General features: G+C 37.0%; 2 pseudogenes; both read right to left on the bottom strand.

The window, feature by feature from the left end:
* Nucleotides 1-7,585: 7,585 nt before the first annotated feature.
* On the bottom strand, nucleotides 7,586-8,446 carry LOC121870551 (annotated as a pseudogene).
* Nucleotides 8,447-10,906: 2,460 nt separating this feature from the next.
* Nucleotides 10,907-18,518, bottom strand: LOC121870544 (annotated as a pseudogene).
* Between the last annotated feature and the right edge of the window lie 9,126 nt (nucleotides 18,519-27,644).

Raw genomic sequence — 27,644 nt, forward strand, 5'->3', positions numbered from 1 at the left:
GCACTGTCCTCATGTGCTGAGAAAACATGCATACGACCCCCCTAAAATTTTGTTCTAAGGACTGCACCTCACCCCTTTTGCTAAATGCAGCATTCCCGTCTTCTCTTCTCTCCTTTTCTCTCCCGCTAACACTCGACCCCCCTAAAAAAGACAGCACTGCCCTCATGTGCTGAGAGAACAACTTAAAACCCACCTTCAACTCTGTACTATTCCACTCGCAGCTAGCAACTCCATTTCTTCCTAGCCCAACTCAATACCAACCAGAACATCACGCTCCCCTTTTGCCTGGCCCTTAACTAGAGAACCAATGTCAAAATTAATACCAGCCCAAAACAAACATGCTCTCCTTTTGCCTGGCCCTTGAACAAAGAGGAACCAGTGTCAAAAAAAATACACAGTCCAAAACAAGCATGCTCTCCTTTTGCCTGGCCCTTGAGCTAAGAGGAACCAGTGTCAAAACAATACTCAGTCCAAAACAAACATGCTCTCCTTTTGCCTGGCCCTTGAGCTAAGAGGAACCAGTGTCAAAACAATACTCAGTCCAAAACAAACATGCTCTCCTTTTGCCTGGCCCTTGAGCTAAGAGGAACCAGTGTCAAAAAAATACTCAGTCCACGTCTCCGAACCTCATGCCGGCAGACCAACCCTCTGAAAATGTACCAGTCCATCTTAGTGAGGCCCTGGACATTACAACCGTACTCTCAATCCCGCTCATGACAGCAACTCAATCCCGCTCATGACAGCAACTCAATCCCGCTCATGACAGCAACCACTACTCAACGCACATCTCTGACCTAACCATCTCTCCAATCCCCTCTGCCCTACTCATTACCATGCACCCTAAACTGCAATCGGTCGGCTTCATCTTGTCTCTCAGCTGGAGGGCTCGATCAACCTCTCTGAACTACTTACATACCCCTATATTTCCCACTTGGACCTCACACTTCCTTGACTGCTGGACGTGTGCCTGACATTCACCCCTTGTTTCCTCCCTGAACCGTTGAATGTGTGCCTGAGACTCCCACTTGAACCTGTTTACCTGTGCTTGATAATCCCTCTTTAGGTCTCCGAACTCCTCTCTCAGCTGTACCAAGGTCCCGCGGCCGTCTCTCTTCCTCCTCATACACATCTCTATTGTCAAGCCTAACCAACTCAGTCCGGGCACAAGGATGAGCATCAGTGCGAGTTCAATCCCTACCATTGCTAACCAACACATGATGGCGTTCATTATCCCAACCACAGTACTATCAGTCACGACATTAAAAACTACGCTCTGCTACCATTTGTAACCGGTCGGAATTTGCTGGACTTTAATTTCTCACTTGACTTGGGGTTTATTAAAATTTAATAGATGGTAAAGGCAGTGGAAGCGCCCCTTTGAGAAAAATCCCGAACCAGCACAAGAACACTTAAATCTACTACACAAAATGAACTGTCCGTGACCCGTGGAAGGATAGCGTCTGTGACTGGGATGAATGAGACACACTGTAAAATTTAGACACTTATATTCCCTCCAACACTACAAACACAATCAAATAATGGTACACCAATATGCGCACCTCTTAACTTAAACTTTAACCACTACTCTGGGGAATAAAAGTTATACATGACATAGAAATTATTAGAAACACAGGCAACAATAAATTTAAAGTATTAAGAAATGTTAATTGCACATATGAACAGGCCTTAAGGGCTTTCACAAAATAATATCAGTCACTTAGGAAATGGTACTAAAAAATAAGAAATTAAATACTCCACAATGAATAGGCCTTAAGGGTCTTCAACAAAATAATATCAGTCACTGAGGAATGGTAATAAAAGATAAGAAATTAAATACTCTACAATGAATAGGCCCTAAGGGCTTTCAGCAAAATAATATCACTCAACAAAATTATAGCACCCCAACAGGTGTACACTTCCTAACCTAACCTAACCACTGCTCTGGGGAACAAGGTTATACCTGAGATCAGAATTATGAAGAATTAGAGGCATTAAAAGAATCAAATCACAGTATCACTCTGGTTCCACTTAATGGCACAAACATTAAAAAAAACACTACTATCAAAATTATTTAAGAAATATTAAACTACACACGTCAAGATAATATCAGTCTGAGGAATGGTGTTAACTACACCCGTGATAAGGAAGATAAAATGTTCCTCTAGGTATCTCCTAGAGTCCTAGACTCACGGTCTCAGTGTGTGACCATTAATATACTCAGATAGCCTCAGTGTACTCCCAGTGCGTCCATGGGCAGGAAGAGAGTGAGCCAATCAGACCTTGCGCAGTTGAGAGAAACTTTAGCTTCCCGTTAGCAAGAGGGTTTCACTAGCTGCTCGGGACATGTGGGGTTGTGCACCGGAGTGGTAAGAACTGATCACCCACTGCTGATGCTGGTCCCGTGTCGTGTTAGTTGTCGGGAGCACTCGTTCACTCAAGAGATCCTTTGCTACCCCGCTAAACAGTGACAGGCCTACACTGATCGGTCCAATGGCGACAATCGCCACCCTCAATCATCAACGGCAGTCAATCTCTCGCAGTCAACTCCAGTCAACTCCAATCAACTCCAGTCAAGTGGGTTCTGACGGAAACCCTGAAATGAACTCACTGTTAGCTCTAGTTAACTTTACCACTGCCCTATCTAACCCTGTCTGAGATCGAATGAGACTTACTTGTTATACTGCAATAGCGCAGCACAGGTGACTAGGCCACGTGACTATTTCTGATGGACGCGCGGAACGTCTTGTCTGTGTGACTGCTCTCCGGGACTGGGCTAGCCAGCGTCGTGTCTCCCCAAGGCGCTAGCTTGGGCCTACGTGATATATTTACCGCCTAACTAATAACTCCTTGGGACACCCGTAACATTATTCAGACTGCTAAACGATCTATAATAATTTCAAATTCAATAATAGTCCCTTAACTTCATGAATCGCATCATTATTAATTCGGTAAATTACATTTAATATCATATAGGCCTAGTTCCGCAGTCTCTCGCTACGAGCAGGCAGCGCTCCCTCCCCTCAGATGACCTTGAACGCTCAGTATCACTCATGGCGGGGCATTTGAAATTACTCTGAAATTTCTGAATATTACATATATATATATATATATATATATATATATATATATATATATATATATATATATATATATATATATATATATATATATGCAAGTAAATCACTGTAGGTGCACGTGATCTAGGTATGCGAAGCTATAATTCACATCTTCAGGGGTGAGTACAGACTAAGAAGTACATTACAAGGTGTATATTAAGAAGATTTGTAAACAGGTGAGAAGGTTGGGCCACCTTACCCTCTGACCTGACTACCGACCGTTGCGGTGCTATTTAAAGATTAGTAGTCATTACCTAATACCTGAACTTTGTGGACCTGATCTCACCCTCCTCTGTATATATACACCTTGTTATGTACTTCTCCTTAGTCTGTACTCATCCCTGAAGATGTGAATTACACGAAAGCGCTTGGGAACTTCGTGTTTTCTTCTTTCCTTGTGGTTATCAGCATATATATATATATATATATATATATATATATATATATATATATATATATATATATATATATATATATATATATATATATATATATAGATCATCACTATATATAACACCAACCATCATCACTACATATAACATCATCCACCATCACTACATATAACGCCATCCATCATCACTACATATAACATCATCCCTCATCACTACATAAAACACCATCCATCATCACTACATATAACACCATCCATCATCACTACATATAACACCACCATCATCACTACAGATCTGTAAAGTAGTTTCCGAGATTCTCGTGCAGACACACAAACAAATAAATAAACAGACAGACAGACTTCTTTATTTTATATTATGTTTTATGTTAAGAATATGGATTATGGCTTTAGTTATTTGTGCAAGTCAAGGGATTAATTAGACTAAAAATTCCCCTAGAGGGTTTTACTTGTAAATTTATTACTGGTGTTAGCTTTACTTTTAACGTTTTCAGCAACAGACTATCTTTTATTTTACATTTGGTTTGAAAGATCTATAATTCCTACTTTGATTTTGATTCTAGGTTGAGGTTACCAGCCTGAGCGAATCCAGGCTGGGATCTATATATTTTTTTATACGTTGTTTGCTTCTTTACCTTTGCTTGTTTCTTTATTAAAATTTTATAGTTTAGGTCGTAGTTTAACAATGGGTTTAGTTCCTTGGTTTGAAAGATCTAATTTTATTACTTCTATATGATATTTTGGTACAATTTTTGCTTTTGTGGTAAAGCTTCCTATATATTTAGTTCATTTATGACTTCCTAAGGCCCATGTTGAAGCTCCTGTAGCAGGATATATAATTTTGGATATCGTTTTACTTAAATTAGGTGGTTATGGTTTAATTCGAGTTCTCTTTTTGTATCCTGAGGTAAATAAAATATTTTCTTGATTTTGAATTCGTGTTAGAATTTTAGGTGGGGTAATTGTAAGATTTATATGTTTACGTCAGGTTGATATTAAGTCGTTGATTGCTTATTCTTCAATTGCTCATATAGGCTTAGTGTTAAGAGGATTAGTAGTCTTTGGTTAATGAGGACAAACTGGAGCCGTAGTAATTATGGTTGGTCATGGATTATGTTCTTCTGGACTATTTTGTCTTGCTAATATGAGCGTTTAGGAAGTCGAAGATTATTGGTAATTAAGGTTTATTAAATTTTATACCTAGTTTAGGAATATGGTGATTTTTATTAAGAATTGGTATATTTACCGGCTCCTCCTACTATAAATTTATTGGGAGAAATCAGATTAATTTTAAGTGTAGTTAGGTGAAAAAATATTAGAATATTGGGAATTGTTTTACTATCTTTTTTAGGGCTGCATAAACTTTATATATATATATATATATATATATATATATATATATATATATATATATATATATATATATATATATATATATATATATATATATATATATATATATATATATATATATTCAATAAGTCAGCATGGGTTGTTTTAAATTAATAGTTTTCTTGTTGTTCAGGAACAGTTTCTGAATACTTAGTATTTATGCTACATTGGTTGCCTCTAAATTTTCTTATTATAAAGACACTTATAATCTTACCAAGATTTTAGTTTAAATAGTTTAAACAAAAAACGTTGGTTTGTGGTGACAAAATTTTACGTTATTTATTTTAAACTGTGATTTGATATATTACTATACATTTAACTAGGTTGGTATTTTTATGTAGAAGAGCTTTTAGTTGCATTTTATTGTCTCTTATAAGTTTATATTATAATAGTGTAATAATAATTGAATGAGAAATCATAACTTTAAATTCTTCTTCAGTTTGATTTTTGATTGAATTTCTTTTATATTTTTAGGATTTACACTCTTTATTTCTTCAATAGTATTATTTTATAGAGGCGACTATATAGAAGGAGATAAAAGATTTAATAGTTTTATAGATTTAGTTTTTGCTTTTGTATTATCTATAGGAGCTTTAATTATAAGGCCAAATATAATTATAATTTTATTAGGTTGAGATGGTTTAGACTTAGTATCATACGCATTAGTTATTTTTTACCAAAATGAAAGAAATCTGCAAATGCAGGAATAATAACAGTTCTGTCTAATCGAGTTGGTGATGTTGCTATTCTTCTTAGAATTTCTTTAATGTTTATAGCTGGAGGTTGAAATTTCATTTTGTATAGAAGATATAATAAGGGATTCTAATTTGTTACTAATAATGTGCTTAATCATTTTAGCAGCTATAACTAAGAGAGCACAAATTCCTTTTTCTGCTTGACTTCCATCTGCCATGGCAGCTCCTACCCCAGTATCTGCTTTAGTTCATTCTTCTACTTTGGTTACAGCAGGTGTTTATTTATTAATTCGTTTTAGTCCTGCTTTAATAGGATCAGAAGCTCAATCTGTTTTATTAATTGTCTCTTATTTAACAATATTTATAGCAGGGTTTGGAGCTAACTTTGAATATGATTTGAATAAGATTATTGCTTTATCAACATTAAGTCAACTTGGTGTAATATTAAGAATTTTAGCTCTCGGTTTTGCGGATTTAACTTTTTTTCATTTGTTGGCCCATGCTTTATTTAAAGCTCTGCTATTTATATGTGCTGGAGTAGTTATTCATGCTGTAAAAGAGTATCAAGATATTCACTGTATTGGTAGATTAGTTTTTAGAATACCTTTAACTAGAACTTGTATAAATTTGGCTAATTTAGCTTTATGCGGGATACCATTCTTGGCAGGGTTCTATTCTAAAGATTTAATTTTAGAAGTAGCTTTTATAAGAAATATTAATTTGTTGGTTTTTATTTTATATGCTTTGGCCACAGGGTTAACAGTTTGTTATAGATTTCGTTTAGTTTATTATAGGTTAACTGGTTTATTTAATTTAAGGAGAATAAGCCAAGTTAACGACAAAAGAGTTGTAATAACTAGATCAATAATAAGATTAAAGAGTTGGCGGTGTTACAGGTGGTGCTTTTTTAGCTTGGGTAATTTTCCCTGAGTCATATATAATCTGTCTAACTTTTACATTTAAAGTATTAGTTTTAGTATTAAGAATAATAGGCGCTTTAATTGGCTTCCTATTAAATATTATAAGTGTAAATAATAGGTTACACAGATTAAAAAGTTACAGAAGAGTAGTATTTATAGGGTCTATATGATTTATACCTTTTTTATTTATATTTAACTTAAATCACAATAGGTTAAAAACAGCAGGCACTTGCATAAAAGTTGGCGATTACGGATGGTCCGAGTATTTTGGCGTTTGAGGTTTATATTCTAGTGGTATACATCAATCAGGGTACCTACAGGTTTCTCAGACTAGTGGAGTAAGAATTTATATAAAAAGTTTTTTATTTTGGGTAACTGTTGTATTTTTTATCAAAATTTCTTATATAATTTAAAATTAGAATTTTGCTTTGAAGCAGCAACGGTGGCAAATTTGCCTGTAAGTAAAAGAATTTAATAATTAATTAAATATTTTGTTTAACCAAAATCTAACTTTTTTGTAATCCAAAATTTTTTAGAAGTTAGTACTTCAGTTCTACAACGAAAATGTAGCGTGTTATTTATACTATAAAATAGAAATAGAAACGGAATTCAACCGCTTAAAATGAAGTTAGAAGCTTCTGTTTTGACACCTTGATATCATGATGGTGAAGCACAAAAAACAAAATCAATAAAAATAAAATTCCTGTAAGAGCTCATGAAAATATGTTTGTTAAATTAAGAATCGAAGCAAGAGGAAGCAAAAGAATGATTTCAACATAAAAAATTACGAAAATAACAGCAATTAAAAAGAAACGTAAAGAAAAAGGGAGTCGTGCGGAGCCTTTAGGATCAAATCCACACTCGAATGGAGAGTTTTTTCTCGATCTGCAATAAGTTTTTTTTTATCGAAGCAAGAATCATAACTACAGATCTAATTACTAAAGTTCTTGAGATTACGATAAAAACAATTAAAATAAATTTTTCTAGAAATCCTAGGCTTTTTGGTTGGAAGCCAAATATACTTATTATATTAAAAATTAATTAACCTCCTCATCAATAGATAAAGATATGTAAAAATAATCATACAACATCTACAAAGTGTCAGTTTCAGGCGGCTGCTTCGAAACCAAAATGACGGCCTGAAGAAAAGTGACATTTATAAAGGCGGTAAAAACAAATTGCTAAAAAAGAAGTTCCAATAATAACATGAAGTCCATGGAAACCAGTTGCTACAAAAAAAGTGGATCCATAGACAAAATATGCAATTGTAAATGAAGCTTCTACATATTTAAAAGCTTGCAGAGCAGAAAAGTATATTCCTAAAAAAAGTGTTAAAGCAAGACTTTGAATTGTATCTGAATGATTTGAGCTAGTAATAGCATGGTGTGCTCATGTCACTGTAGCTCCAGATGATAAGGGAATCGTAGTGTTTAAAAGCGGAATTTTGAAAGGATTAAATGGTTGGATACCAACGGGCGGTCAACATATTCCAATTTCGATTGTTGGTGAAAGTCTACTATGAAAGAATGCCCCAAGAAAAGAAAAAAGGAATAATACTTCTGACACAACAAACAGAATTATTCCTCAACGAAGCCCTTTTATTACAACTTGGGTGTGAAGACCTTGATAGGTTCCCTCACGTGTAACATCTCGTCATCATTTAATTATTGTTAAAATAGTAGCTAAAAAGCTCAGGAGTAATAAGACCATGTTAAATTGGTGAAATCATTTAACAAGGCCTGTGGTTAACATTATAGCTCTTACTGACTCTGTTAAGGGTCAAGGTCTTATATCAACTAAGTGGTAAGCGTGGTGTCTGTGTGATGATGACATAAGTTAACTTCTGGCATATAAAGTCCTTAGGACAGCAAATACATATGATTGAATTATTGCAACAGCAGATTCTAGTATTAAAAGAAGGATTTGAGTTAACATTAAGAATGATACTAAAGTTAAAGACAAAGAAGGACCTATATTACCTAAAAGTGTTAATAAGAGATGCCCGGCAATTATATTAGCTGCTAGTCGAACGGCTAAGGTTCCTGGTCGAATAAGATTTCTTAAAGTTTTTACTAATACTATAAATGGTATTAGAAGCCCTGGGGTCCCTTGAGGTACTATGTGGGCAAGTATATGTTGGGTATGGCTGATTCAACCAAATAAAATAAAAGTGAGCCATATAGGTACAGCAAGCGTAAGAGTCATTGCAAGATGTCTAGATCTAGTAAATACATATGGGAGAAGACCAAGAGTTTTATTAATTATAATAAATCTAAATAAGGAAATAAATAAAATTGTTGATCCTTTAGTGGCTTGCCCTAAAATAGCTTGAAATTCATAATGAAGAAGTTGCATAATTTTAGATCAACCTAGCGCTGAACGTGAAGGAGCTGCTCAATAAAGGTAAGGAATAAACAGTAATCCAACAAAAGTTGATAATCAATTAATTGACAATGAGAAGATTCTTGAAGAAGGTTAAAAAAATAGAAAATAGCCTTGCTATCATTTTCAAGTTTTTTGTTGTTCAGTTATTCATTCAATTGAAGGAGACATTTTAAGCGGAGATTTTATAAAATAGTTTATAATAAAAAATAAAAGAAAGCCAACAAGGAATATAAAAAATAGATTTAATCATAAAAGAGGTGCTATTTGAGGCATCAAAAAGTATTCCAATGGAATTACTTGAGTTTGACAAGCTCAAATTATTATTAACTAACTTTTTCCCACCAGAAGTAGGCGCCTCTACTATGATAGGTTTAAAAGACCTATACTTGCTTTCAGTCATCGGGTGATAGGTCGGTTGAGGAAGAGATTCAATTTGAAAAAGCTGAGACTGACACACTTTCTACTACAATTGGTATAAATCTATGGTTAGCACTGCAAATTTCTGAGCATTGCACAAAAAATAATCCTGGTCGGTTAACCATAAATCTGATTTGGTTAAGACGTCCAGGAATTGCATCTGCTTTTACTCCTAGTGCTGGAAGAGTTCAAGAGTGAATAACATCAGCAGCAGTAACCAATATACGTACTTGTGTATTTATGGGTAAGACAGTTCGATTATCTACGTCTAGAAGACGAAAATCAGATAAATCTAGTTCGTTAGATGGAGTCATAAGAGTCAAACTCTACTTGTAAGAAGTCTGAATATTCATAACTTCAATATCATTGATGTCCAATAGTTTTAAGAGTAATTCTAGGATTATTAACTTCATCTAAAAGATAAAGTAATCGAAGTGAAGGAAGGGCAATAAAAACAATATTAATAGCAGGAAAGATTGTTCAAATTATTTCCATTGTTTGGTTTTCAAGGAGGAATCGATTAATAAATACGTTGGAAAATATAGCGGCTATTATATAACCAACAAAAATAGTAATTAAAATTAGTACAACCATAGTAAGGTCGTGAGAGAAAATAAGTTGCTGTATAAGGGGCGACGCACTGTCTTGGAATCCTAGGTGACCTCATGTTGCCATTACTAAAAGGAAATAAATTTCCCTAACAGCAGCTTAAATCCTGCACATCTATCTGTCATTTTAGTAGTTAGTAATTATAGGAATTTCTATATAACTGTGGTCAGCTGGTGGATAAGCATGCTCTTATTCAATTGAAGTAGGTAAAAATAATGAAAATATAATGGTTCGTTTTACTATCAAGGCTTCTCATACAATAATAATGAATCTAAGGACGGCTACAAGAGAAATTATTGATCCAATTGTGGAAAGAAAATTTCATGCGGTAAACGCATCTGGATAATCAGAATATCGTCGTGGTATTCCATTTAATTCTAAGAAGTGCTGGGGAAGGAAAGTGATATTTACTCCTGTAAATATTGTTCAAAAATGAATTTTTAATCATTTACGGTTTATAGATAGACCTGTAAAAAGAGGGAAGCAATGAGCAATTCCTGAAAAGATACCGAAAACAGCTCCTATAGAGAGTACATAATGAAAGTGAGCAACAACACAATAGGTATCATGAAGAATAATATCAATAGATGAATTAGTAAGAACTACTCCTGTAAGACCACCAACTGTAAAAAGAAAAATGAAACCTAGCGCTCAAAGTAGAGATGGGCTGTAAGTGAGTTGAGTCCCTTGAAGGGTACCTAATTATCTAAAAATAATAATTCCTGTAGGAACAGCAATAATCATTGTGGCTGAAGTAAAGTAGGCTCGTGTATCAACGTCCATACCTACAGTAAATATGTGGTGAGCTCAAACATCAAATCCAAGAATTCAGATTGCTATTATAGCATAAATTATTCCAAGAGTTCCAAAGGCTTCTTTTTTCCCGGATTCTTGTGTAACAATGTGAGGGATTATACCAAAAGCTGGGAGAATAAGAATATACACTTCAGGATGCCCAAAGAATCAGAAGAGGTGTTGATAAAGTACTAGGCTTCCTCCTCCTGCTGAGTCGAAGAATGAAGTATTTAAATTTCGATCTGTCAAGAGTACAGTAATAGCTCCTGCTAGTACAGGAAGCTAAAGTAGAAAAGGAATGGCTGTAATAAATACTGATCATACAAATAATGGTATTCGGTCTATTGTTATACCTTTTCTTCGTATATTAATGGCAGTTGTCATAAAATTTACTGCACCTAAAATAGATGAAACACCAGCCAGGTGAAGTGAGAAGATTCCTAAGTCAACAGAAGCACCTGCATGAGCAATTGCTGCAGAAAGTGGAGGGTAGACAGTTCATTTGGTTCCTACTCCACTTTCTACTATTCCACTTGTTAATAATAATGTTAAAGAAAAGGGAAGAAGTCAAAATCTTATATTATTCATACGAGGGAATGCTATATCTGGGGCACCTAGTATAAGTGGAACTAGTCAGTTACCAAAACCTCCAATTATAATAGGTATAACTATAACAAAAAATTATAAGGAAAGCTTGGGCTGTTACTACTACATTATAGATTTGATCGTCACCAATGAGACTTCCTGGTTGACCTAATTCAGCACGAATTACCAGTCTTAATGAAGTTCCTACTATGCCTACTCATGCTCCGAAAATAAAATATAGAGTACCAATGTCTTTATGATATGTTGAAAAAGAGTCATCGTTGCGTGATAGGTGGCTGAGGAATAGGCGATAGATTGTAAATCTATAAACAAATTTAAACTTTCTTATTAGGCTGCATAGTGGAAATTATTTAAGACTTTTGCAAATATAAAGATGTGTATATCACTGGGGCTTGACATTACAAAAAAAAAATAATATAAAAGTATTTTAAGATTTAAAAGATTAATTTTTTTTTTACAGTTTTGAAGGATGTTAGTTTAAATAACTTAAAATCTTAAAATATAATGAAAACTGACGGGATAATGAGCCCAAAAAGATTAATAAATGATATAAAAGGAGCAAAAAAATCTTTGTCTTCTGTGGGGAGATGACCATTTCAAGTTAGGTGAAAATAGAACTAGTACTGAAATTGAAATTCGTAAAAAATAATATAGGGAAATTAAGGTAGATGCTAGAAGAATTAATAATGGAATAAAAAAATAACTTGAGATTATTTCTTGAATTAAAATTCATTAAGGGAAAAATCCAGTAAAAGGTAGTAGTCCACCTAGTGAAAGTAAAGATAAAAGTATAAGAATTTTATTAGGCAGTGGTGAAGCATTATTGGAAGTAATTTGAGAGAAATGAAAAATCTGTTGGAAGTGAAAAATTAATGCTACTGAAGTAGATATTAAAAAGTAAAAAACAAAGTATATTGTTCACATAGCTTCAATGATTAAAATAGCAGAAAGTATTCATGCTATGTGATTAATAGAAGAAAAAGTTATAATTTTTCGAAGTACAGTATTGTCTGATTAATACCACCAACTGCTCCGATAATTGCTGACAAAATAATTGCATAAAATAAAAGTGAAGTTACTAAATAACTAAAAGTAAGATATGAAAGTAAAAGTATAGGAGCAATTTTTTGAACAGTTATGAGTGCAATAGATTGAATTCAATTTATTCCTTCTATAACTTGGGGAAATCTAAAATGGAATGGAGCAGCTCCTAGTTTAAGAAGAAGAAGAGCAAGCGCAAAGCAAAGTGGTGCAAAGCTGGAAGAAACCAATATAATGGAAGCAGAAAAAATAATAATAGCGGCTATTAAAGCTTGAACAAGAAAGTATTTAAGTGCTGATTCAGAGGAATATTGATTATTTTTTGTAATAATTAGAGGAATAAAAGATAAAAGGTTTAATTCTAAACCTGCTCATGCTCCAAATCATGAAATGGCAGAAATAGAATAAGGTTGTTCCTGAAATTAGAGATGAAACAAATATTAACTGAGACGGAGAAATTAGCATTAAAAAGAGAGGTTTGTGCTCTCATAAACAGGGTATGAACCCATTAGCTTAGGATCGGCTTATCTTTGGTTTACTGGTGTAAACAGCACGAAAAGTTTTGATCTTTAAAGAATTGGTGGAATCCCATTGTACTGTATATAGATAACATGAGTAAAGCAATTTACATAATCTGTCCTATCAAGATAGCCCTTTTTCATGCATCATATTTAAAAATGCAAGATTTATAAAAAAAATATTATTAGGAATATAAATAATAAAAAAGCAAAAAGTAAAGAAATATTATATATATATATATATATATATATATATATATATATATATATATATATATATATATATATATATATATATATATATATATATATATATAAGAACATGAGAACATAAGAATGGAGGAAACTGCAGCGGGCCTATTGGCCCATACTGGGCAGTCCCAATTACACCCAACCCCTATTGCTCATATAAGCATCCAACCTATGTTTGAAGCTATTCAGCGTATTCTAGTTAATGATGATATTTGGTAACTTGTTCCATTCACCCACAACTCTGTTTCTAAACCAGTGTTTACCTATTTCACGCCTAAATCTAAATTTGTCTAATTTAAAACCATTGTTGCAAGTTCGCTCCTGGTTGGATAGTTTGAGTGCCTTTGTAATGTCCCCTTTGTTTAGCCCTGCCTTCCACTTATACACGTCTCTCGAGGGAGTGCAAATTAAGCTGCTTTAACCTGTCTCTATACTCAAGGTTCCTAATGCCCGGGATTAGTCTTGTCATTCTCCTCTGAATTCTTTCCAATGATTCTATATCCATTCTGTAATACGGTGACCAGAACTGAACTGCGTAATCCAGGTGTGGTCTCACAAGCACAAGATACAGTTTTAGGATGACCTCGCTAGTCTTGTAACTAACACTCCTTTGTATGAACCGTGCACTTTATTAGCCTTGTTACGAGCAAAAACACATTGTTTACTTGGCTTGAGGTTCCTACTTATCATTACTCCTAAATCTCTCTGCAGTCGGATTTCTCTATGGCATCGTTGTTCATCTAGTATCTGGTTTCCCTGTTTTACATCTCCTATACTGAGTACTTTACATTTGTCACGTTGAATTTCATCTGCCATTTTTCAGACCATTCGAAAAATTTGTTTAGATCTTCCTGTAGTTCTGCTGAGTCCTCATCAGATTTAATTACACGTCCTATTTTAGTGTCATCAGCAAATTTACTTATGTTGCTGTCTATGCCGATATCTATGTCGTTTATGTACATAATAAATAATAATGGTCAAGAACTGAGCCTTGGGGAACTCCACTTGTAGCGTTGCTCCAATGGGACTTAGTGCGTTAATGCTCACTCGCTGTTTCCTGTCCTGTAACCACGCCCTAATCCATTTAAGGATGTTACCTTTGATGCCATGAGCTTCTACCTTTCTAATTAGTCTTTCGTGGGGGACTCTGTTGAAGGCTTTGCTAAAGTCGAGATATACCACATCATAATTGTGCTCCTCGTCCACCGATTCGAAAACTGATGAAAAGAATGTTAATAGATTAGTTAGACAAGAACGTCCGCTTGTGAAGCCATGCTGGGAATCATTGATCAATTGGTGCTTCTCCAGGTGATTTCGAATAGCGTTTGAAATGATTGCTTCCAGTAATTTGCCTACTATTGATGTTAGACTGATTGGGCGATAGTTAGAGGATAGTGATCTATCCCCCTTCTTGAAAATCGGTATTACATTCGCTATCCTCCATGATTCTGGTACTACACCTGTTTTTAAGGACATGTTAAACAACTTAGCTAAGGGCATACAAGGCTCTTCCTTACATTCCTTTAATACTCTGGCAAATATCTCATCGGGACCAGGTGACTAATTAGGCTTTAGTTTATCTATTTGCTTACTAACATCGTTACTAGTCACTACTATCTCGCTTAATTTGTTTTCTTCACTATCTCTGAATAGAGTCGGTGCCTCGGGTATCATGTTTAAATTTTCGGTGGTGAAAACTGTTGAAAAATATTTATTCAAATTATTGCTCATTTCTCCATCGTTATCAGTGAGCTCGCCGGTATCTGACCGTATTGGTCCAATCTTTTCTCGTGTTTTAGTTTGCTACATTTGGTAGAATCCTTTGGGGTTTGTCTTCGCCTCCCTTGCTATCCTTACCTCATTATTCCACTTGGCTTTCCTTATCTCGGTTTTAACCCTACTCGCCAATATCTTATAATAATCCTGAAGGTAAATTTCGCCACGCTTTATCCTTCTACCTATAGCCTTCCTTTGGCCAATGATGTTCTTTAAATAATTACTTATCCATTTAGGGTCATTGTTGTCTGATCTGAGTTTTTTGTATGGTATGTTCTGCCTCTGTGCATTAAGTAACTCATTATTTAAATTGACGTGGAACTCGGCAGTCTCAGATGTCGTTATCAGGTCGGAGTCATCTGTCAGGTTCACGGCCAAGTGCGACACCCCCTCTCTCAGCTGCCTCTTTAAACTGTCAAAGTTTGCCCTTCTGAAATCTGGTACTTTAGTGGAATTTTCCTTACGTCTGCCCTGAAAATCTAACTGGAATCGAATTTCTTTGTGATCGCTGTTTGCAAGTTCGTTCCCTACCTCGACATTGCTAATGAGGTTTTCTCTGTTCGACAGAACTAAATCGAGTATATTATTACCCCGTGTGGGTTCGGTTATATGTTGACTTAGGAAACAGTCTTGGATCGTCTCGAGAAAATCCTCTGATTCTGAGTTACCCGTAAGTCAGTCCAATCTATTTGGCCAAGGTTAAAGTCGCCTACTATACAGACTTTGTTGTGTATGGAAGCCCTGCGCATTTCATCCCAGATAAGTCGCTCATTGACTCTATCAAGATTGGGAGGTCTATATATTACTCCTGTGATTAATTTTTCCCTACCGTCGCTTAATTCTATCCAAATTGTTTCTGTATTCCTCTCAGTTTTTATTTCCTTATTTATTTCACACTTCAGATTATCCCTAACATAGATTGCAACTCCGCCTCCTTTCCTGGTTTGCCTATCGGTATGGAACAATTTGTAACCCGCAATTTGGTATTCGACGACGTGTGTCTAGGTTGATCCATGTTTCAGTGAATGCTATTATATAGATTTTTTTGGTACATACCAAGGCCCTAATATCATCCATTTTGTTTCTCATGCTTCTACTGTTCGCGTAGTAGACCTTTAAGTTAGTCGTGTTCTGAGTCCTCCCTTTACCGCGTTTAGTTTTAAACTCCCTGTTTAATTTAGTTTTGTCATCATTCCTAACACTATTTCCCTGTAATCTTTTACTTTGTTTACCAGCTCCCACTGCAGTTTCCCCCACCCAGTGCCCATATGTTCCCCTAGCAGTTTAAAGACTTCGATATCCTTTGAACTGCCCCCTCTAGAGCCCCAGCCAGGGTTGCCACCCCATCCCGAGACAGGTGCACCCCATCCCTAGCATAAAGGTCCCTTCTGCCGTAGAAATTGTCTCAGTTGTCAATGAATGGGACCGATATTGACTTGCAATATCTGTCAAGACGGTCGTTGACACCAACCGCCCTTGACAACCATTCACTGCCAACTCTCCTTCTAGGCAGGACACGGTATATGATAGGGATCCCTCCCTTAGACCTAATACGATCTATCGCTGCCTTGAACTTATCAAGAAGCTCCTCGCTCCTACACCGGCCAATATCATTGCCTCCTGCACTGAGGCAGATAATGGGTTTGTTCCCATTACCAGACAAGATATTGTCCATCTTGTCAATTATATCCCCCACCCCAGCTCCTGGCAAACACTCCCTCATCCTATTTTTGTTTTTACCACAAAAGGCCCTGTCCATGTACCTTACCTGTGAGTCGTCAACAATTAAAGTTTTTATACCTTCCTTGCCATCCCTGTCCCTGACTGTACTAACGTCCAATTCGTCTATCAAGGGACTGAACGGGTTGGTACACTTAGCTGTTGTTGTCGTTGCTGTCGTATCCTTGGTGTACTTCTTCACCACCAGCTTCGTCTTCCCACTACTCACAACTTTCCACTCGCTTAAGTTTTCGTCAGACACTGGCTTTCCCTGTCCATCTTCCCCTTTTAACCTAGCCAGCTCTTCCTTTAATTTCAGGTTCTCCAACGTGGCCCTCTCAATTTCTTCCTTGGCCCTCGCCAATTCTTCCATGGACCACTCTAGTTTGGTCAACAAACTCACATACCCAAGACCGCACATAGCACTGACCATATTTGATAATTATCTCTCGGGAGCATCCTGACTCATTTGTGGTAGACGTTTCCAACCGTCGCCATTTTGAAGATTCAATCAGTTGCTAGGGAATGAAAAGGCCATAGTTGTTTTGTGGACGCCATCTGATCTACTGTCAACACGAAGGACATTAGCCCACTGACCCTGACCTAGGCATCAGCTGTGACTTCTGTGGCGGTTACAACAGCTGCCGGCACACGGGAATTGGAGCAACAGTTCATCAAGTCAAGACTACATTTATAGGTATTTCATTGACTTACAGTATATTTTTACTCACTGATATTTTCGACAGCATATCTTCACACGTTAGTCGTCTTGTAGGTTATTTTCCTTGTATAAGTGTCTTATTTACCTTATATACTGTATATATATATATATCTTGATAAAATCACACGGGAAAATGGAAACAATGGGTTATTCCGTAACAGAGAGGGCAAATAGTTGCCTCCTGAAGATGTCTTGAATAAAGACGAAAGTTATGCCCAGTTGCTTCCATTTTCCCAGATTTCATCATTTATCTTATCCACGTTTTCATTGTATATATATATATATATATATATATATATATATATATATATATATATATATATATATATATATGTTATATCTTGATAAAATCACATCGTAAAAGGAAACAACGGAGCACTCTTTAGCTTTTCGTCTTTATTCAAGACATCTTTCAGAGGCAACTGGGATTAGGTGATGTAGGAGAGGCATAAATATACAGGTGACCTTTATAAAACATGACCTGACTAGTCACGTCACCCCCCCTTCTCTTAAGCTCCTCTACGTGTGTGTTGGTGTGGGGGATTAGTGGATGACATCCTTATGACCTAACCTCATGTTTTTAAGGTCACCCTGTATATTGCCCCAGTTGTTTCCTTTCCCGTGATTTTATCAAGATTATCTTATCCACGTTTTCAGTCAGGATATATATATATATATATATATATATATATATATATATATATATATATATATATATATATATATATATATATATATATATATATACACGAAAGCGCTTTGGGGAACTCTGTGTTTTCTTCCTTGTATATCAGCATACCTAGGATCACGCGCACCCACAGTGATTTATATATATATATATATATATATATATATATATATATATATATATATATATATATATATATATATATATATATATATATATATATATATATATACAGAGAGAGAGAGAGGGAGATACTGAAGTACTCATAGTCCAGTATTAATTTTCACCTGTTTATTTATTGATACTTTCATTTTACTATAAATGGACAGTGTGTCAGAAAAGTTTTGATTACCTCCCAAAGTAACTGATATTTCAGTTAGACCTAAGTTGTATAGCATGGCTACTTCTAACACCAGCATGTCAACTAACCCTTCTAATGTTATTCAGGTGTTACCGCATAACGACTAGGTTAGGGAATATACAGCGGAAGATGACTACCGTGTGACTACTTTTATAAGAGCATGCGAAGATACTATGAAAAATGTTAAGATAACGGGTGATGATGATAGAAAATCTTTTGTCCGCTCTCATATCAAACAAGGTAGCTTTGCAAGTGAGCATTTAGATGCCAGTGGTCTTGCTGACCCTAGGTATGAAAAGTAAAAAAAAACACTAATTGGTATTTTTTAGTTCGGAACACAGGAAGGACATTTAAATTGGATGTTTAGATGGAGTGACCATATTACACGTGTGGTTCACGCAGAAAGTCCGATGAAGAGTGTCGCCGTTGCTGTTGATGTCTGTCAAGACATTCTTGCTAATTTTGGTGGATTGCCCTGGCTTGATGGTAATGATAATATGTCTAATCAAAATGTTGCGAAACTGATTGAACTAAGTAGTTTTCTTGTGACGGTCCGTGACTCTACATATTGTCATGCACAGGATACTGAATATGCACCGACTGATTTGATCCTAGAGTAGTACGCAAATAAGATTGCACCTAAGGCATCATGTACTCCACTAGCTAGGACAAATATACCTATTACACCAATGCAACAACGGGTTCCGAAAGACTCAGGTACCAAAGTTAAGCAAACTCTAATATGTACCCATTGCAAGAAGAGAGGTCATACAGTTGACTTTCGTTACTAACTCCAGCGTGGTGGTGTCAAGACTAATAAAGAGACCCCTCCAACCACCAACCTATGGCAGAGACATGGACCACTCAAGACGTATTCAGCAGCTGCAAAGATTAAGTCTGTTGCAGTATATAAAGCTGATATGTGGTGTGAGTACCATCAGTCTGCTTAACACAATACAGATGATTGTGCAATTATCCAAAGAGTTCGGGACATAGACTCAGGCTCACCCCCAGGTAACACAACAGCGTACAGCGCGTCGTCGTTATTACAAGAAGTCGGGGGGAAGACCAACGACAGTACGAGAACAACGAAGGATAGGTACACCAGTACCAACGCACAACAGCACTTCTGTTGCAGCCTCGTTAATAGCGGCGCTTATCAAAGCGGAAGTGTTGTCCTTTCCGGCCAGTATTGGGTCAGTCAAGTTGGCTCCGGTACGCAGTTGGACATTGCAGGAATGGTAACATTACCGCTACGCTTTTCTAGACGTGGTATTTCCTTTTATGCATATTTTTATGTAGTCCAAGATTTTAATTTACCAGCTGACTGGTAGATGTTCATCCAAGTAAATATCCTATCGCAATTAATGGTGTTTCCTATAATGCTACGCGCACTTCTGGACCGTTGCTCTCCGCAAGGTTGAAAGTGTTATAAGAACATAAGAACATAAGAAAATAAGGAGTCTGCAATAGGCCGGTTGGCCTGTGCATGGCAGCTCCTGTCGAGAGTTACTACCACTCTCTATCATCCATGAATCTATCTAGCCTCCTTTTGAAATTTTCCAGAGTTCCTGCGCTTACTACAAAGATGCTAAGCTTGTTCCACTCGTCCACCACCCTATTTGTGAACCAGTTTCTTCCTATCTCCCTCCTAAACCTAAACTTATCCAACTTGAATCCGTTGCTCCGAGTCCTATCCTGCTCGGATATTATAAGAACTTTATCTATATCCCCTTTATTGATTCCTTTCACCCACTTAAATACTTCTATCATATCTCCCCGCACTCTTCGTCTTTCTAGGGAATGCAAGTTAAGTTTCTTTAACCTATCCTGATATGGAAGGTTTCTAAGTCCCGGAATCATTTTTGTCATTCTTCGCTGCACCGACTCTAGTGAATTTATATCCATTCTATAATAGGGGCACCAGAACTGAACCGCATAATCGAGGTGCGGCCTAACTAGCGCAAGATATAGTTGCAATAAGACCTCTGCATTCTTGTTACTTACACTTCTAGATATAAAACCCAATACTCTGTTTGCCTTATTTCAACATTAACGCACTGTTTTCTAGGCCGTAGGTCCGGGCTTACAAGTACCCCTAGGTCTCTTTCACAAGTCGACTTCTCTAGGTTGATGTTGTTAAGGCTGTATACATTATAAGTATTTGTTCTTCCAATATTAAGTACGCTGCACTTGCTGGTGTTGAATTTCATTTGCCATTTTTCAGACCACCCCTGCAGTTTATTTAGATCCTCCTGTAATGCATTTGCATCCTGCCCTAAATTAATTTGCCGCCCTATTTTGGTGTCATCCGTAAACTTGCTTATGTCACTGCTGATCCCAGTATCTAAATCGTTTATGTAGATTATGAACAAGAGTGGGCCTAGTACTGACCCCTGGGGAACCCCACTGGTTACACGGCCCCACTCAGATTTAACACCATCTACGCTGACCCTCTGCGTTCTATCGGTGAGCCATGATATTATCCAATTTAAAACTTTCCCCTCGATACCATGAGCCTTAATTTTTCTCAGAAGCCTCTGATGCGGTACTCTGTCAAATGCTTTGCTAAAGTCTAAGTAAATAACATCGTAATTTTCGTCATTATCTACTACCTCGAAGACTTTCCTAAAAAACGTTAGCAGATTTGTTAGACAAGATTTTCCCTTTGTACACCCATGTTGAGAGTCGTAGATTAATTTGCTTTTCTCTAGATGCGATCGGATGCTATCTGCTATAATTCAAGAAATTTCCCCACTACTGACGTCAAACTGATCGGCCGGTAATTTGACGCTGATGCTCTGTCTCCCTTTTTGAATATGGGCACTACATTCGCCTGTTTCCACAACACGCCTGTTTCCACGAGGAAGACGGATAACGAGTCAAAGCAAGTTCAAGACCTCACAGACTCACTTCCCTGCGTGATTATAGCAGCAACAGTTGGACGATTGATCCTGCAGTTTTAACAGGTACTCTCCACTATCAGAATGAGGAAATCGCCACAGCCACTGTTGTTTTACCTGGCGTGTACACGGGGACTGATGTAGTATGTCTTACGGAAACATGTAAGGTTAAAGGCTTATCGTGCGAATGTACATTGAGCATGATTCGACCTGGTGGTTTAACAGACGTTCTAGTTCTCAACAGAACAGGCGTTCTTAGAATATTGAAAGGAGGTTGTTATTTGTGTGATTTTCAAGTTTATCATAACCAAATTGCACAGCAGCCTACGCAATTCCCAATTGGTAGTGTTTCATCTCCACTTAAGCAAGCCAGACAGGAGAGGACAGATCAAATATCACCACATATTAAGGTGATTAATCACCCTCAAGGCAAGACTAGACTCTTAGAGTTACTTGCCGACTATAGAAATATTGTAGCTTTACCAGGGGAATATTTAGGGCACACAAATCTAACCTCACATCACATATCCTAAAAAGAGGGCACGAATCCAATTTATATACCAGCTTACCGACTACCACATAGCCAGCGCGCAATAGTTCAGGACATGATTCACGATATGTTAGATGAGAAGGTTATCACACATTCTAAATCTCCTTTCAATAGCCCTTTGTTTTTAGTCCCAAAGAAGGATGGCGGTTGGCGCCCAGTTATTGACTTTAGACGGGTCAATGAAAATACTATCCCAGATAGGTACCCAATGCCTGTCTTGAGTGATATTTTACAATCCTTAGGCAAGGATAATGCTGTTTTTAGCCATTTAGATTTACTTAGCAGATATTGGTCTCAGAAATGCCCCACTGACTTTTCAAAGGATGATCAACACCATGTTTGCCGGGTTGATAGTTACCACAGTATGTGCCTACTTAGATGATATCATAGCAAGGATGTAGATACTCATTTTGTCAAACTCCGTGAAGTCTTACAAAAACTTTCTGCAGCAGGAATTAGTCAAACTTTCTAAATGTGAGTTTTTAAAATCCAGAATCCATTTCCTTGGTCATGTAGTTGACGGTGACGGTATTCATACAGCTGATGACAAAGTTAAGGCTGTTGCTCAGTTCTCACATCCTACAACTGTTGATAAGGTGAGTAGTTTTCTTGGTGTATCTGGATATTATCGGTCTTTATTAGAGGCTATGCGACATTAGCTTCACCCTTCACTTAGTTATTTAGGAAGGATACAATTTTTGTATGGAATACTGAACACCAAGATAGTTTCATTGCGTTGAAGACAGCACTTAACAATGTTCCTGTTTTAGCATTTCCTGACTACTCTCAACATTTCACTCTGTGTACCGACGCCTCTGGACAAGGAATCGGCGCTGTACTTATGCAGCTGGACGCACTTGGAAAATTTAGAGTAATTGCTTTTCCAAGTTGTCAACTTAATGATGCCGAAACAGGTTATTCAGTAACGCATTTAGAAACGTTAGCTGTTGTTTGGGCACTGAAGAAGTTTAAAGAAATAATTTGTGTTTATAAGATAACCGTTTTTACGGATCCAGCGGCAGTAACAGAGCTGTTCCATGGCAAAAACCATTCAGGCAGATTAGCACGCTGGTATCTGACCAGTCAAGAATTCGACCCCGAGTTCAAGTATTTACCAGAAGGAGCGAATGGGGTCGCCGACGCTTTGTCCAGAAATATAGCACCAGTGATGCCTGTATCTTCGTTCACTCTTTCGCAATTAGAGGGTGAACAACGACGCGATCCATTGTGGTCTGCATTCATTTTTGCTCTAGAGTCGGGGGAGGAAGTTAATCTTCCAAAGTTAACTCTTCCGCTCAGTCAGTTTGAATTACGACATAACATACTCCATCGCTCCAAGAAGACAAATGAGGGTATTGTTATACAATTATAACATTGTTCCGCGATGTTCCTCAAGCAGGTCACCAAGGACGTGACAAATGCTTGCGGGAATCAGAAAAAAAAATATTTTTGGAGTAGTATGAAAAAAGAAGTAGAATTGCATATTGCTAAGTGTTTGTCATGGGCTCAACATAAGAGTACTACAGGGTCACCGGCTCCAATTCTACAGTATCCTACACCAGAACGTTCGTTTGTCACAGTTGCGATCGGCTTCCTACAACTTCCGAGGAGTCATCAAGGATCCTTGTGCGTTCTAGAGTGTGTGGATCATTTTTCTAGATTTGTGGTTTTAGTCCCTCTGAAGGATAAAACAGCCGAATCAGTGGCTTATACCTTAATTTTGCATCTGATATGTCCTTTTACTAGTCCCAAGGTTCTTCTCTCCGATAACGGATTAGAGTTAAAGAATCAACTTGTAGCACAAATTTGAATACAAAATGGCATTCAACAAAGTTTTATCACAGAGAACCAATCACAAGATCCTAGAGATTCTTCTTCCAATAGTGTGTTAAATGCAACACACATGGGAGGATTGGTTACCGCAAGTTGCCGCATCTATTAATGGGTCGATAAATAGCTCTACCAGCAAGTCACCCTCTTATATTGTTTATGGCATAAACAAACGTCTGCCTTATGACGTACTTACAGACAAGCCATGCCCTGTCTATAATGTGGATGATTTCGCGACAAAGAAGATCAACGTTTTCACAGATATTCATGGTAAAGTACGGAAACATTTAGCAGCGTCACGCCCTGAAATGATTTTTAAGCAACGTAAACAAGCTAAGCCTGTCATGTTAGAAATAGGCGATGCTGTTATGGTGCGAGAACCTGAATATAAGTCTAAACTTTCGGTCAAATTTTATGGTCCAATCCGCATTATCGCCAAAGAGGCGGGCAACAAATTAAAAAATTTGAAGCAAAATGCACAAACTGCAGATGTAGTGCAAGCGGACAGACTTAAAAAAGGCCATCCAGATTTATTACCCAAGAATGGCAATGATGTCATAGACACATCCCTTCACCAGTACACACACCCAGGGTGAATGAGATTATCGATTAAAAACTTCGTTCTGCAAAACAATATTAAGATACATTGAACTTTTGCAGAATGGCTTGGATCATCGTTGCAATGCTTCTACTCCTTTGTGGCACTTTGTGTTGACGGATGTGTCCACGGAAGTCCTCAAGCCTGGTGCGCTTGCTGCACCCCTAGGACGCGTCCTCATTGTTGAAGACGTGGTGAACATAAAGTATGAGTTCCACGAACTGCTCAAGCTTCCATCCCAGATGGAGTCTATTGATGCCCAACAGCAGACAGCTATGACCGTCCTTGATGATCTCAGTAAGAATCCTAACAGTTCGACAATGGTATCACAAACTGTTAATCTTCAACTACTTTGTCTCAAAAATCTTCACAAGACTATCGTCCCAGCTGGACGTTCTATTCCAGCATCTCAGAATGATTTTGCAAAGAAGGTGAGTTCTCAAATGAGAAGAAAGCGAGGATTGTTAATTTTGTTGGTCTGATACAAAGCACTCTATTTGGCACAGCGACTGCCGAGAATGTAGCTAAATTAGGAGGCCATTTGAACATTGTCTACCAAGCTGTTCTTAAACAAAATCGCGTTATAACTCAAACATTTCACGCAATTAATGCCTTGGAATCAAAATTTAATGCGATTATTTCTGAGTCTAACCATTTATCTCGGGTTGTTTATAATTTAATGAATTCCGTACCTAAATTGGAGTGGCTCCTTTATTTTTCTGAGTATTTCCATGCTGCGGAAAGTTAAGTTCAAGCTGTAATTTATAAAAATTATAAACTAATTGCTTATTGATGAAGATTACTCTTTGATTAGCAGTTGATGATTCTAGGGTACTATCACGGTGTAACTCATCATATTTACATTTACACGTATGTTCAGCCTACGTATTCGCATTTATACCTGCTGCAGACGGAATCTGTGAATTGACAGTCATACAAACTAACGTACGCACAGCGTTAACACAATGTAGTTATACACCGATGTCTAGGAAAACTGTGTTTCATGCGCATCTGTATAATGTGCAGTATTTTTCCTTTCCTGATGAAACTAACGTCATTTTAAGATGCCAAGATGGTGGAAAACAATTAGTTGTGAAAGGTTATTATAAGGCCCTGGATTACTGTGAAGTAACCTGTAGTTCGTTGAAGACCTTGCCTTCTCATCAGCATTTTGCATTGAATTTAAATCTTACTTCATATTTGTTTCCATTGTTTCAAACTCCTAATTTGACTATTAGTAAACTCAATATTGTCTCAACCTGTCAAAAGTTTGCCTTACGGAATTCTGGGACTTATGGAATTTTCCTTACGACTGACATTCAGTTCTATTTTGAATCTCACTTCTTTGTGATCACTGTTAGCTAGTTTGCTTCCTACAGCGACATAATTATTGAAGTTTTCTCTGTTTGGCAGAGTTAAATTTAATACATTATTCCCCCGGTTTGGATCGGCAAGCGCACCAGGCTTGAGGACTTCCATGGACATATACGTCAACGCAGAGTGCCTCAAAGGAGTAGAAGCATTGCAACGATGTTCGAAGCCATTCTGCAAAAGTTCAATGTATCTTAATATTGTTTTGTAGACCGAAGTTTTAATTGATAATCGTCATTCACCCTGGGTGTGTGTACTGGGTGAAGGGATGTGTCTATGACATCATTACCATTCTAGGGTAATAAATCTGGATGCCTTTTTTAAGTCTGTCCGCTTGCACTACATCTGCAGTTTGTGCATTTTGCTTCAATTTTTTTTAATTCGTTGCCCGCTTCCTTGGCTATAATGTGGAATGGACTATCAAATTTGACCGAAAGTTTAGACTTTTGTTCAGGTTCTCGCACCATAACAGAATCGCCTATTTCTAACATAACAGGCTTAGCTTGTTTATGTTGCTTAAAAATTATTTCAGAGCGTGACGCTGCTAAATGTTTCCGTACTTTACCATAAATATCTGTGAAAACGCTGATGTGCTTTGTCGCAAAATCATCCACATTATAGACAGGGCTTGACTTGTCTGTAAGTACGTCATAAGGCAGACTTAAGAAACAGTCCCGAATTGTTTCAAGGAAATCATCTGAGTCATTTCCCTGTAAGGTGGTCCAATCTATATGACTAAAGTTACTCCTAAGATAATTTTTTCCATACCAACTGTTAAGACTATCAAAATTGTTTCATTATTAAAATCAGTTTGTATTTCCTTGTTGATTCTGCACTTCAAATTATCCCTGACATAGATTGTTACCCTGCGTCCTTTCCTAATATGTCTATCAGTATGAAATAATTTATAACCTTTAATTTGGTATTCGATAGGTAAGTCACGTGAGTCCACAACATAATTCTACGACAGACCCTAGTAGTTGCATCCAGTACACGTACGAACTGTACTGTATTGTGTCGACACAAACTCATTTCCACACCACCTTTGAGTTAGAGTTTTTGGCGCGTTATTTTTTTATAGGGGTTTCCACATCATGCTTATTCCACGTTTTTCTAGTTTAAGATGATGCCATTAAGTACTTGAAAAGTCCTCTCCATTAGTCACAATAAGGTCATCAGTGGGATCATCTGCAGTTTTGGAATTAAGACAACTTTGGCCATGACAATTACTACGCATTATAGAACAGGGTAATCCAGATTTTACACAACCACAATGATTCCCGCACCCTAATTTGCAGCCACATGAAATAAGTTTTAAAATATTTGTGGGGGCTGGTGCCTCAGTTGTGTAGACAGGTGACAGGGAATTGCAAATACTTTTCCAGCCCCACCACTCAGGCTGAAGTGTTTCTCCTCGCCGAGTCTGAACTTGGTAAAAGACACGATAAGAAAGTTACCCAGCTGCTGCAGCTTTATTTGAGTGACTGACAGATTTGTTAAAAGAGTAAAATCTGTAATGATTGAGATTTGTTTCAGTTTGTGGGGCTTTGTACAAAGTGAGAATGAAACGCTCTCCAGCGGCTGCAACTTCATCATGAGTCGAACAATAAGCAGAGCTAGAAGATCTACATCCTGTCCTGCTACAACAATAGAGTTATGCTGATAAGATCCATTGATAACACTTTGAACAATTAGTACATCAGCATCATCTGTGGCAATATGTCTCAATACCTTCTTTCGAAAATCTCCGTTTCAATTGTATAATTAGACGCGCTTTGCTTTTAAGATTACTCAAGAAGTTTTCCTTAGATGCAGTTAGAGCTGTATTCTCATCGAACAATTTTTCAGCTGAAGTTCATTTCAAAAGTTTTTTTTTGCGCTCGATGCTCTTTGTACTAATTTCATTTGTTGAATAACCATCAAATATTACAGTTACATCTTTACCATAATGTTTTTTAATGAACTGGACATA

Source organism: Homarus americanus, unplaced genomic scaffold (genome assembly GCF_018991925.1).
Source record: "Homarus americanus isolate GMGI-L3 unplaced genomic scaffold, GMGI_Hamer_2.0 scaffold56333, whole genome shotgun sequence".
NCBI classification, from domain to species: domain Eukaryota; kingdom Metazoa; phylum Arthropoda; class Malacostraca; order Decapoda; family Nephropidae; genus Homarus; species Homarus americanus.